The following is a 14763-nucleotide window of genomic DNA, read 5'->3' as shown; positions in this document are numbered from 1 at the left end:
TCAGCCTCACGTTCTTCTCTTCTCCACGCGAACCGTCGCGCTCGTGCTCCCGCTCCACCGCCCGTACACCGCCGCCGCGCCCGTGTTCGCCACTCCAAGCCATCGCCGCTGCCAGTATCCTGCGCCGCCGCTCACGCGCAGCTCCGCCGCGCCCGCACATCACGCTCCACGCCGGCCTCGCACGCGCAGCCCTGCATCCGCGCGCCGCCGTCAACATCCTGCGCAACACCTCTGCGCCGCCGCTCCCCGACGGTGACAAGCCTCCTCCACGCAGTGCTGCTCCGCTCCCGACCCCCACACGTACAGCACTGGGCACATCTTGCCTCCTCTACCTTGTGCTCCTTGTGCTCTCAAGGTGTTTGACGAATTGTCTCAAGGACAATTTTCGTCATTGTTTGACTCAGCTTCGTCTCTGATCTACAAGGGTACTTTTCTGACCATCCTATGCATATGGTGCACCCTCAATCTCACATCCTTTGTACATATGCACTAGTATGCCCCTTGCACCTCACATGTCACTTATCTTATCTCTCACACACTTACACTTGTTTTGATGAGATCTATATTAGTGTGTCCTTTCAGAGGTTATCCACTAGATTTCATGCTTTAGGCTCAATCAAATCCATGCTTTGCTTAAGGACATTTCTTATCTTTAGTGGATATCTCGTATATGCACAATTCCCCATCTTAATCTATTATCTTCTATCAATTCTCTATGACAGATGGCTGGTGACAAGAAGGGTAAGGGTAAGATGGTTGTACAGAAGAAGAAGAAGAAGAAGCGCACCCGTGAGGACCGCGAGCGAGAGCAAGCTGAGGCAGTTGCAGATGCTGCAGACAAGCAGGGTTCGCTCAGGATCAGGGATCCTCAGGCTCAGGGGGAGCCACAACAGTAGTTATGTCGCTCAGGATGTACTCGTCAGCCAGAGACAGCTCAGACCACACCTGAGTCCCGCTCTCGTCCATGGACTCGAGGTGGTGGTACTCACAGGGCAGCAGGCCATGACAGTGAGAGAGAGGCAGCTAGTCAGGACAGTGATGCAGAGGAGGAGCCTCCACAGGTTGAGCTGCTTGATCTTCGGGGCATTCCAGGACTTAGGGTCAAGAGATTGAGATATGTCACCCCAAAGCAGTGGTTTCCCGAGCAGAGGGACGTTGGAGTTGACCGTCGCTTTCACTCTTTGCTCCAGGAATCTTTCTACCACGCTTATTGCCAGATGGACATCAAGATCAGTGAGCACAAAATGCTTCACTGGGTAGCTATGCGCGTGGCAGCAGGAGGCATTCCTATACTCCCTTTGTTTGAGAGATATGAGGGTCTACCAGCTCTGCTTAATGAGAGGTCTCGGTACATCAGAGAGTGGGTTCGCATTTTCTACGCCACCCTATTTGTTGAGGAGGACCGATAGCTCATTGACTTCATGTTCTAGCAGAGGCATTATAGATTGACTCGAGCACGTTTGGCTACCCTGCTAGGAGTTCAGATTGCTGAGGAGCCACACTTCTTGCACTATCAGGCTTATGGCAACACGGTGCCTCCTCGTCGTCCTCATGAGTCTCACATCCCGTCTGACGAGGAGGTCAGTGTTCTCTTTCAGCAGCCCTTCCTGCCTGGCACACCGAGGACCTCAGACAGACTGACTCTCGTGGCTCACACCGTTCACCTAGCTTTGAGGAAGAGTCTGTTGTTCCGGATTGGATACAACGAGGGGATCACAGCTCTGCAGCAGTGGCTACTACTGTATATCATGACAGGACGAGACTTTGACCTCGTCGACTTCTTTATCTGCGAGCTAGAGGACGTGATTCTGGATGGGATGACAGTTCACCGTCGCCATCCTTTTGCTCATTGGATCTGCTGGATACTTGCGCAGCTCAGTCAGAATGCTCATATGGATGAGCTGGAGCAATCGAGGACGCACTTCAGTTTTTACTCACCTACTACTCCTCGAGATGGTCGTCGTGGCCCGAAAGGCCAGCGCAGGGCACAACGGATTCTAGATGAGCGTGTTTTGGCTGAGGGTAGAGTTGTGGATGATCCCACTATAGCTGAGGACGCTTCACTCGCAGCAGCAGAGGCCCAGCTCCCACACTACCTGGACACAGACTCAGAGGACTCGGAGGATGACGAGGACTTCATACCCACTGTTACCGTCCCTCGAGGTGCTCATGATGATGAGGCAGGATCATTTGGTGTAGCCCGCACCCCTGCTCCTCCAGTTACCACTGCTCAGGTCACTCAGCCTGATTCACTCGCTGCTATTCTTCAGAGGCTCTCTAGCCAGCAGGACCGATTTGCTGCAGCTCAGCTAAGCATGCAAGCAGAGCAGGCTCGCCAGCAGGAGGCCCAGACACTAGTACTTGAGGGGATCCGGCAGCAGGAGGAGGCCATGAGGTTACAGCTTCAGCAGCAGTCCCAGATTCAGCAGCAGATGTTCACATTCTTCTCGGGATGCTTCGGTCAGCTGTACCATCACACTGGACTGCCTGAGCATCAGCTCCCTACACCCCAGCAGCTCCAGTTCGACCCACTGCTCCTGCTCCACCTGTTGGCGGTTTTGTGCAGACACCCTTGGCGTCTTTCCCGATGTCACCTCTTCTTCAGATGAAGCGTCCCCTCATAAGAGAAGACTTAAATGTGATGCAAACATCAGTCCCAGGAGGCTGATGACACATTTATTACATCAGATGGTTCATTACCGTACAATTCTACGCGGTAGTGAGCAGAGAAGCGCCACTATCGCGAGGATTACAATCCACACACACACACGCAACGATATTAAATACAAAAAGAAAGCCATCAGAGTCTTGCGCCATGCGGTATCTCCTGCGGGTGACCCTAATCCACAGGCAAGGCTGGGTGCAGGACGGTACCCCTACTCAACATCGTCAGGTACAAAGTCTGGGTCTTCCTCTGTAAAAATAAAGAATGGGGCGAGTACAAACGTACTCAGCAAGTCCAACCACACCCACGGAGGGGAAATAAACAGAGTATAATGCACAGGGTAATTCAAAGATAAGGCTCGGGTTTGTTTTGCGGAAAGCATTATTTTATGCAGGGGTTCATTTGAAAGAAAGCATTTTCCAAAACCAGTTTTCTTGTACCAAGTAACATGAGGGGTTGATCCACACAGGATCCAAGTTTCAAACTGCTACCGGACTCCTCATCCGCCGTAGCACACGGCACAACTGCCGGACACATTTCCAAAACAACTCACGCCATCCCATCTCAAAATAAACACTAGTTATGTGACCACACCGTAACTCGTCCAGTACCGTGGGCACGGCTATTCGAATAGATTCTTAATTCTGCAGAGGTGTGCAACTTTACCCACAAGCGGGGTACCGCAACTCGATCACCTTAGTGTCGGTGCAGATCCCAACAAAGCCATTACCCACCTTAGCTAGACCTGACTAGCCATCACGGGATGCACCAAGGGGTCATTGACCTATCACACAGAGGTTTTAACCGGGGCATAAGTCACACAGAGTTAATCCCTTCTCCTTGATCACCCGTTGCTCTCAGCTCTCCTGATGGCTATCAGACTAACTAGTGGGGTTTATGCTAAGCCGTTGCCCATACAACGGTCGAGTGGTTTGCACGATAGTGGAGTTAGGTGAGATGACACACCAACTCGGTCCTTAGTGGTGACAAGATGGATATCTCCTTTCCTTGCTCTGCCACACAGGCACAAGCACACCAAATGTCAAATCACACAGAAATGCCATTCATCCCGTCTAGACTCATCTTTCGAAAATTTCCACTTTTATCCCTTCCCACACACACACATTTTCTTTATAAAACAATTTGTATTGAGTATGAGGTCCTAAGCGCAGCGTTCTAGCAATGATTAACGTCCAAACAACACATTCAGACATTAATCTAGGTGGTCAAGGAATGATCATAACAAATCAAGGGGTGACTATCCAACCGTGTTTTCAGCAAGCAAAACATATGCAATTTTGTAAAACAGGCCAATAGGTTGTGTTTATAAAAACTAGGACAAAAGCATGCATCATCAGACCGGGTTGTTTGCCAGCCCTGCTCCTACTTCCACTACTGCTCCGGCTCTTACTCCACAACCTAGTGTCTGGACTGCCGAGCAGCGTGCAGAGTTCCTCAGGCAGCAGCAGGTTCTACATCAACTACAGCACCCCTCAGCTCAGTCCCTCACGTTCGAGTCACCCTCACAACCTGAGGTGCTTCGTCCGTCCGTTGTTCGCCCTACTCAGCCAGACCTGACTCCCGTCACGTCTGCTCCTCTGACGGACTCCACGGTCATCACCGAGCCAGTTGCTACCGCTACTCCAGCTACTTCTGCTGCTCCGATGACTCCGGTCGAGCAGAAGTCCTCTTCGGTCGACGAAGACTGGACGGACGACGACGCCGACGACTCCGCCGCTCAGTTTTCCACCGGACCGAGCCTGAAGACCCCGCCTTCTCCAGCTCAAGACTATATCGCCTTTCTTTTTGGTGCTTTGTTGCCAAAGGGGGAGATAGATAGGGGGAGTAGAGATAGTGGGAGCCTGGTGGTTTGTGGCGTGTTTGGATCTTCATGGATTTTATGTATGGACATGTTATTTGGATATTGTGTATGCTCTGTGTTAACATGTCCCTACATGTGCTTTATTTCGAGTAATGCATGCTAGTTTATCGCTTTTAATTTCATATCTTGTGTATCTCTACTTTGTGTTGTCATTAATCACCAAAAAGGGGGAGATTGAAGCGCATCTAGGTCGATAGATGCTAATGGTAAGTTTCGGTGATTAATGACAACCGTATGCGACTAACGTGTGTTTTGAAGGAAAAATTAGTAATTAGTCTAGTCTCATATGAAATGTGAAAGGCGACCCCTCAATTCGGAACAACCATGCGTGCCAAGGACTCAATTTTAAAGATTAAGGACCTTTCTAGTCTCAAGTGTCACAAGGAGATGAAGGACACTTGATTTAGCTAGGGTTTATAGTTTTTAGTTCTTGACCGTACTATTAAGAGGGGTTCATGAGTTAGTAGCTTGACCAAAATTGAGTTGGCCTTAGAAATCTTGCACACTCGCTGAAAAACAGCCCAAGATGGTCATTAGAAGTTAACACAACGCTTGGAAGAAGAAACAATCGAAGTTACATTCAAACCCAAGTCAATTCAGTTGGAAACGAAGAAAAACAGCAGCACCGGTTTAACCGATGCCTTAGCATCGGTGCATCCGACGCTTGGCGGAAGTTCCGACGCCCCTGTCGGTCTATCTTTCTGGATGCAAGCAGAAATCAAATCAACAATCTCTATAGCACCAGTTGAACCGATGGTCCCAAGCAAAGCACCGGTGCATTAGATGTACTATATTCTAGAGAGCATGTTTTGGTGGACCTCAACTCGTCTTCAGCACTGGTTGAACCGACGCTTTAGAATCAACCACCAGTGCATTGGATGTACTATATTCCAGAGAGCTTGTTTGAGTTGATCAGTGAACCTCTTCAGCACCGGTTGAACCGATGCCCCTACGGAGCATGCACCGGTGCAATAATACAAGCCTGGATACTGTGTCAGAACCCCAACGGCTACTAACTGGACACAGAGAGACCGGTTGAACCGACGCATTCACTTTCTAACCCGTCGGTTATTCCGGTGGTCTCGATTTTTCTGCAGTGGACTTCCAACAGCTATGTAACCCTCTCCACTCTATATAAGGGCACCCCCTGGCTCATTTGAAGTGCTTTTGACACCTTGAATACCTGAGGCCACCCTTGAGAAGAAGAGAAAGTGCTTTGAGCAAAAGAGAGAAGATCTAGTACATTGATTGTGCTTCAACCTTGAAAAATTCAACCTTTGCAAGTGTAGCAAGTGTGCTTGAGCTAGGGCCAACTGAGTGTAGGTCAAGTGAAGGCTTAGGAGCTTGTTACTCTTGGTGTTTAGCGGCACCTAGCCGGTCTTGGTGATCGGGAGGTTCTTGGTGAGCTCTTGGAGTTTGTGGGAGCCCCAAGACAAGAAGATTGTACACGGTGTGAAGCTCGCCGTTCCGGAGATGGAGAAGGAGCATTCTTAGTGATCACTTGCTCCTTGGTGAAGCAAGAGAGCTATACCCTTGTGTGGATGCTCCAACGTGGATTAGGGGGGAGCGTCAACTCCTCGATACCACGGGAAAAAATCCGGTTGTCTCGTGTCTCTTACTTTTATTTCAAGCAATTAAATCCATTTGTTGTTATTCTTGCTTTTGATTGCTTATAGATTGACTAGGACAACTTGCATGGTAGTGTGAACTCTTGCTTAGGTTTTGATCTTGCTAGTGTGCAACCATCTAGACAAAATGATCATGATAGTGTGTTTACCTACCTAAGGACCTTTTTGCTAGCGTGCTCTAGTGACTAGGTTTCAAATTTGTAGATTGGGCAATACTAGTCTAGGTTAAGGACTGGGTAGAAATTTGAAAAAGTCCCAATTTAACCCCCCCTTCTTGGGCCACGATCCTTACACATCTCCATTCTTATTTTTTTGAAAAAAAAGAAAAAAATCATCTCCAATAATTCTCTATTCAAATTCATCATCTCCTAACAATTGGCAAACTAGACTCTTTTGTGCGTAAAAATACGCATGCCCTCCGTTGTTTCTCATCGGCTCTTTTTTCCAGCCCCCTTCTTCCCGCTTTGTCGTGCTCTCCATGACTACTACCCTGCCACTGCACCCTCCTTGCTGTGCCGGACCTCATCCAGCATGCATGGCCCCCATGGATGCCTGTTGGTTCCAAGAGCTTGCCAACTAAACAGATCACCATCATCATGGTCTCGCGGGAACACACCACCGCCGCAACGTTGTTTTCGGCGAGATTCTGACTGCTACGATGCATCCCCGATGCAAGTAGAAGATAAAACGAAATTCTCTTGTCGTTCTCTTTCTTTTTCCCCAAATTAAAAGACCTCTCGTGCTCTGAATCGCCGGCAATTTGACTTGCAAGAAACTTCTGTCCGCCAGCCATGAAAGTTTCTCATGGAATTAAAACCTTGTGGGACCACAACTTTTTTATTTTGGGGAGTAAAAATGGGAAACTCTTGGAGATTGACTCTTTTTTGCTTCCCCATACATATTTGGAGAGTTGGTAAACAACAAGATTTGGGGAGAAAAAATTGGGAACTATTGGAGATGCTCTTAGCAAGATGAGATAGAATGAGGGGCAAATTAAATTGTTTTCTGCTTATCACTAATTTGAGGGAAACTTTGGCTACGACATCCTAGGCAAACTCAAATGCTTTGCAAACAATGGTAACCTATAAAAAAGGGGTTGTTTGGTTGACAGCCACCGCCTGCCACCACCACGGAGTGCACACCACAAACTGTGGCGAGCAAAAGCTCCGCCACACTCGCCACGAAAAAGTGTATGCAAAAAAGTGTGATAGGGGCGTGAACCAAACAGCCTGTTGTCTGCTGTGGCTACCAGGGTGGCGTGGCGAACTGAAGGCCTGAACCAAACAGCCCCAAAGATTGTTGCGAGCATTTTCCTGTCAGATTGCAGCATTCCACTAATATCCTAAGCTTTGACCTAGCCCGACTTGAGCTTGCTGGTGGTGTGCAAATGCTCAATGACTAAAGTTTACTTCCTTTGCTCCCTAATGTAAATCCATTAGGACAGCGGCATGATTCCAAATCTGATACTTCGTAGCAATATAAATATATCTTTATAGAACATAGTCTTATTAAAATATTATTCATGGTAAACCTATCAGCATCAACCTTATGTTGTTAATCTATATGCTTTCTCAATACTATATGGGGAATAGAGGTAACAGTCACATCAGACAATGCAAGAATTAATTAGGACTCACCGAGTTCGTTGGGAAAAGGTCGACCTTAATCTTTGTTAGCCCGCTATGCTTCCTTAAGAGATGCAATATAATTGGTTCGAAATGTTGTTTTGTTGATAGCCCTTCCACTTCCAAAACCTTGGTTTTGGGAAGCTTCTCCGTATCTCGGACGAATTCCTTGTATCCCTGTGGCTTCTGCAAGGGACATGTTAATAGTGATTACACATTTAAAGCCATTGTGCTCCGATAGATTCAAGATAAGGCCAAGCAAAGTTTTCATTATCAATTTTTAAAGGGCTACTCTAGTTATAAGTTGACATGTTAATTTAACACCAAAATTTGTCAGAGAGAAATGTCGTAATTGATAGATTTTTTTTTTTACTTGCAAGCAAATATGTCAGCACAAAACATGTCAGCAAATTGAGTGAACAGGTAAAAGCACCCCAAAGCACCAAGAAAAAATTACAAAAAGGCACACTAGCTTCTCAGTAGAACCAAAACATTACATAGTTGTCTTTTGGAACAAAATGAAACAAAATAAAACAAAGGGATAAGTCTATTTTACAACCTCGAACTAGTCAAGAAGTATGTTTTTCAACCTCCAACTACGAAACCAGGTAACCTAGGCCCTCGAACTAGCAAAACTGTCCGAATCACCCCCTCGAGCACTGTAGCAAGCTGTTTTGAGGGCGGTTTTGCTATAGTAACATTTTCGAATTTCTGGAATTTCACACCTCTCTCAATTAAATAAGAAAGAAAGCATAGTTAATATTGTCTAAAAATCATGATATTTTTTTGGGAGGTAAATAAAAAGACAAGGAATTTATTTTGGCTAGATGTGACATATTAAGCATAATGAAATTTGAATTATAAAATTTTAAAAATGGGTAGAATTCAAAATTTCTTGAAGTTTTGGGTTAGCTAAACCTTTGATAAAAATGAAATAAAAATATGATAATTCATAATTTTTTATTTAGTTTAATAATCTATTTTTTATTGGCCCAAGATTTTATGAAAGTTTTTGAATTCCTTCGCAATGCTCAAATTTGAATCAAATTTGATTCCTCAAATTTTAATTTATGAATTTTCTATAGAACTTGGGCCAATAAAAAGTACCTAACTAAACTAAATAAAAAATTATGAATTATCATATTTTTAATGCATTTTTATCATAGGTTTAGCTGACCTAAAAATTCAAGGAATTTTGAATTCTACCTATTTTTAAAATTTTATAATTCAAATTCCTTTATGTCTATTGTAGCACATCTAGCCAAAATAGATTCCTTGTCTTTTGATCTACCTCCCAAAAAAATATCATGATTTTTAGACAATATTAACTATGCTTTCTTTATTATTTAATTGAGAGAGGTGTGAAATTCCAGAAATTCGGAAATTTTACTGTAGCAAAACCGCCTTTGGCTGAGCCTGGGTTGTTTTTCAAACGGTTTCGTTAGTTGGAGGTGTAGGATGTCCGATTTCGTAGTTCAAGGGCCAAAATCGGACTAGCGTGATAGTTCAGGGTTGAAAAATAGACTTTTCCCTAAGACAAACTGCAGACTAACCAAAACCAATACAAGACAAACATAAATCCAAATCATATTATATCGATTTTACCATCCAACTATGATACAGTTACATATCATATGAGAATATAAATAACTTAAAGCTATTTTATATGTGACACGAAGCAAAACAAAAAAGGATCAACAAAACAATTTCATAATTTATAAATATAAGGCAGCACAATTACAATTTGAAATATGCAATTTACCTCATGCATAAAAAATTGATTAAATGGACAAAATTGCATACATCGATGCAAAAAAAATTTACCGCATGATTATGAGAAGAACAACAATTTTATTTAAAGAATGCAGATTTACTGATTGAATTTTGACTATGATACAACATAAATGTATGTACATACTATATAAACTGCTATATAACATAATAATTAGACTAACTTACAACTAATTTATATAAACTGTAGAACACAAAGTAACCATATATGTATTCATGTCCATACGATATCTTAGCAGCGGACACCAAGATGGAGCACTCATACAAAAACGCATCAATGCTAGCCAAGTACAGACAAATCAACAAAAAAGCACATATGCCATTCTATCCTATATATAGGTTCGTTTACAGCTACCAGGTCCTAGACACATTAAAACCCAGTAGTGAACACAGTCCATCAAAGATCAATAGAACACTGAACACACAAATATCAAAGCAAATTGAAGAGCTAGAAATCGTACGTTAGACATAAATAGCAAAGCTCTTTTCCAAAAAACTATACATATAACTAAGTTCTAAGGATCGGAATCACAATTTATAATTCAACTTTACAAACACGCTCTAGCTGCTGAGATTTACTAAACATTAAGAGAGCACAGGGGGGGAAATTGCAAACTTACCGATAGCATGGACAGACGGAGGCACAGCTCATCGACGGCATCAAACCGTCTGAACAGGGCCGCGTTGGACCAGTAGGTAGCTTCCAGCCTGTAGATTTGGCGATCAGCCCCCTCGAGTTTATGGAGTCTAGGGTCGTAGGCATGGTTCCAAATCAGCTCGGCGAGCATGGCGGTGGCGATGGTGACCGGGACAGACCTGCCGCCGCAGCTGTCCAAAGCCAGGTAGTATATCATCGGGGCGGCGACATCGATCCGCCCTTCGCTCTTGATGCTCACACGCCGGAGCACGAGTCTCTCGAGCGAGGCGGAGCTGATGGAGAGGTTGGGGGCCTCGAGAGCCACGTCGCACAGCTCGAGCTCCCGCAGGCGCGGGCACTGCGTGGACACGAGGTGGCCGACGTCGCCCCGCACCCGATCGGTGGCGCTGATCCGTAGGATGCGCAGGGCCGCGAAAGCTCCAGCAGGGGGCAGGCAGAGTGCGTTGATCCCGGCGAGATCGATGCGCGTCGCCCTCTCGCAGACCGGCAGCTCGAGCTGGTGCATGATTAGGCGGTGCACGAGCGGGCCCATCGCGACCGACTGTTTGGGGGCGCCGCCTTTCAGAGTGAGGCGGAGCTCGCCGGCGAGGCGCAGCGACGCGAAGCGCAGCCAGGGGACGACGCGGGACCCGAGGGACGGGCTATCCACGTCGATGGTGAGGCGGCTCAGCGCGGCGGAGCGGGAGTAGGCGTCGAGGGCGGTGTCGACGGCGTCGGCGGTCGATTTGCGCTCCACGTGGAAGGAGAGCGCCGGGACGCCGGTCCAGACGTGGCGCCAGCGCCGGGAGACGGCGCTGGTGCGCGCGGCGGCGGCGGTGGACGGGAGCAGGGCGAGGATGGCCTGCATCAGGTCGTCCGGGAGGGCGCTGATGCGGTCGGGCCCGGTAGGGGGGCGCCGGAGGTCGGCATCTCCCGCTTCGGCGGCCATGCCCGCCGCGCTGCTGGCGAGCGGCGTGAGGAGTGGTGGGCAGTTTCGATTTGACGGCCGCGGCGAGTATTACGTACTAGGTTTTGCGCCTTGCTGCTCTGAACGCGTCGTGGGGGAGGAATCTGCGGGCGCCGATGACGCGGCACCTAAACCGGACTCGGGTTGACAGTGACTCCGACTCCTATTCGCCCCCCGAGAGCTCGAAGCCCGGCCGGGCGCCGCCGTTTGAGGAAAACTGTTGCATCGGTTACAATTACAAAGCTTGTTGAGCACTTGTACAGACAGTAATACGATGACTTCGTGACACAAAGTAAATACATCTAGGCTTTTTTTTTCAGAAGAGAGGTCAATGCTCAACACGTAAATCAATGGAAATTCTCAAATATACATTACAAAATAGAAATAAACCATTCTAGCCTCTTTGTTGCTCAATTCTATAACAATCGATATACAGAAAAAAAACTTCCTCCCACCACAAATATAAGACCATGATTTATCCTGAATAAAAAAGTTTAACATTGACTGGATCGGTATCTATAATTTTAATATTATATAAGAAAAATACTTCATGTTATGAAGCCTAAGCCCCAGCGCTCACGATATTAAATTGTCCCTAGAAGTTTGTCATGTTTGAACAATCTATGGATTATGGAAGGTAGCTTAGGCCTTGTTTAGATGCATAAAGTTTTGGGCGTAAAGCACTGTAGCACGTTTATTTGTATTTGATAATTATTGTCCCGCTATGGGTTAACTAGGTTTAAAAGATTCGTCTCGCAAATTAAAGACAAACTATGTAATTAGTTATTTTGTTTAGCTACATTTAATACTTCATGCATGCGTTAAAAGATTCGATGTGACGGGGAATCTTGTAAAGTTTTGAAATTTTGAAGGGAACTAAACAAGGCCTTAGTTAGATAAAAAGACTGTGCCCCATTTGGATGGGCTAAATAAAATAAACATGAGAGTTAAAGTTTAGCCTGTATAGAAATGGGCTAAACATTGGATAATCAAGAGCTAATTACGACTAATTGGTTCTAACCATCAATTCGCCCTTACATGTGCAATTAGTTCAGTAATTCATTTATATTTAATCCTTCTATTTGATATCCAAATATGAGAGATCCAAACAGGGTCTAAATCACTGTAGATGTAACCTGAACAGAGGAAGCGAATTTATTAGACCACACTTGCCATACTATAGGGCAAACTATGTTGCACCACAACCACATGCTTTCTCATGCCAGCATAATTCATGAGAATATACAATACTATTATTCGCTTAATTAAAGCCATGCCTCACCACCAAAACCTTGGACTTGGCAATTTTATTCATGTATCGCATCTGGTGTATGGCAGGATTATCTAGGATCTAGCACTGAGTGTGCATACAATTCTTTTTGCTATTTATATAATGACGTCAAACGCTACTCTATGTCCGTTCTCATACACTATTTCATAGGGTAACCTTCGTATCCACAAGTGACCAAGATAAAAGATTACATCAAGGAGACAAACTACTTTCATATGATGAATTGATGGATTGCGAGGGATAAACAGATGCTGAACCAGACACTGAGACCGGGCAAGCCCGCGGCGACTGCACCCAATCTCAAGGTCTGGAGTTAGATGAGAATCTCTCCAGATAATTTTTATTTGATTTCTCTAATTGACATATCTCCTTTATTTATATAGAGAGGCTTACTTGACCCTTATTAAGCAATGTATCTAATTATATCTCTAACTCTAACCCTAATGGAGGCCAATAAGCCTAAGTTCGGCCTAGCTAACTGCCCACGACACAAAAGATCATGTGAGCAATAATATTCCAGTTTTGCTAGCTTTAGACATTTATACACTCCCACTCATTCCTATCAGAAAACATGTTGAATTCGACTATGAGATTCGGACTACATATGTTATGTAGCTCTTTAAGTGCATTAATAGCAATGGCCTGAACTTCACAACGCTCCGGCAAGTGGTTATCACGCAATGAATATTTCTGGAAAAATAAGAAAAAAATGAAATATTAGCATACATACATAAGTAAAGAAGCTTCTACATAGTATACTTATCACGTCGTTAAGATTTTCCTTGTGAAATTAGTTACTTAGTCAACTATCCAATGTATTGGAGATGCAAAGCCTGTATATAATCTTATTTGCCACTTTCAATATTCCCACCCTAATTGCATCCTACTATGGCATCCACTTCCAACACAACATGTGTTAAGCACACCCAACCGGAGGTTTATTCTGGCGAGAAATAAGGATTTATTGCCATCTAATGGCAATAATTTCTACAACCTCACACATGGATGCGCCACAATAGTTAGACATGCTCATCGCATTCGAAGTGGGTGTGGGTGGCTTTGGGTACCACTTAGGTATAGGGTGTAGACGTGTAGGTCTAGCTTGCATTGTCCACAATGTGTGTGTTGGTTCATGGGGGCTGCGTGTTTGCAATCGGTGTGAGTTTAAGTTTAGAATCTACAACTTTTATATTACATTATAAAAGTTAGTTACTGATATTGATAAATTATAAAAGTTCAGATTCCACAATTCCTTTCTATTCAAGAATCTGAAAATAGAATTGATAAATTATAATAGTCTATATCATTATTGTTAGTTACTGATATTGTTTTCTAGACAGACAATTCCCGTAAGATATATTATTATTGATTTATTACTTCCTCATAAAAAAGTGTTTTTGTTTTTGTTTGTTCTCTCATCGGTACTAGAATAATCACATGTATATCATACCAGCGAGTATATTAATTATCCTGCCATTAATTATATAGTTTTACCTTGTTTACACCCCTCAAATGCTATAGGTTCCAACCTATGTTGTCATCCCTGTAGTTAATTATATTTGTTGGGAACAAAGGCCCAACTATGAAGTAAAAACAAGTGAAAAACGAGGTAGCTATACACAAATCATAATATATTATTGAATAGATATAATATGCTAAATTGATGTATATCCTATATATATAGTTTTTATGCTAGCTATTATACACAAATCTACTGTTGATAAGATACACATATTTTAGAGTCTAGACATAATATGTGCACCAATTTGTGTACATGTTGGTGGGCTAGGAAGTATGGCATATATAGACGGGATGGAGCAGGCAATGCCACTTCTGCTGTGATGGTTGTGTTTAATAATTGACATGGGTACGTACCCATTTTTGTTGTGGTGCTACTTATTTGCAGAAACATTATTGTCATAAAAAATAAACTTGAAGAACATCATATTATCTCAATAAATAAATAAATAAATTATGTGCATACCGTAGGAATACTGAAATATACCACAAGCTTCCTTATACCACGACACTTCTTGAGAATATGAAGCATTGTTGGCTTAAAGGCACGGCTTTCGGCTCTGAAATATACTGTCAAAATCTCACACATGGAAAATGTACTTATGCCCCATACATGTCTCTCGTAGTCTTTTACTGTCTGCGCAAGAGAACCAGACCGTGAAGAGCATAGCCTTTTTCTCTCTTTTTTTTTATAGAAAAAAGGGCATTTGATTTTCGCACGTGTGCAGCTAGAACATGCTATTGCTAGTTTTTTCTTTA

The sequence above is a fragment of the Panicum virgatum genome, chromosome 2K (assembly GCF_016808335.1).
Source record: "Panicum virgatum strain AP13 chromosome 2K, P.virgatum_v5, whole genome shotgun sequence".
NCBI classification, from domain to species: Eukaryota; Viridiplantae; Streptophyta; class Magnoliopsida; order Poales; family Poaceae; genus Panicum; species Panicum virgatum.
This window is presented reverse-complemented; position numbering follows the sequence as displayed.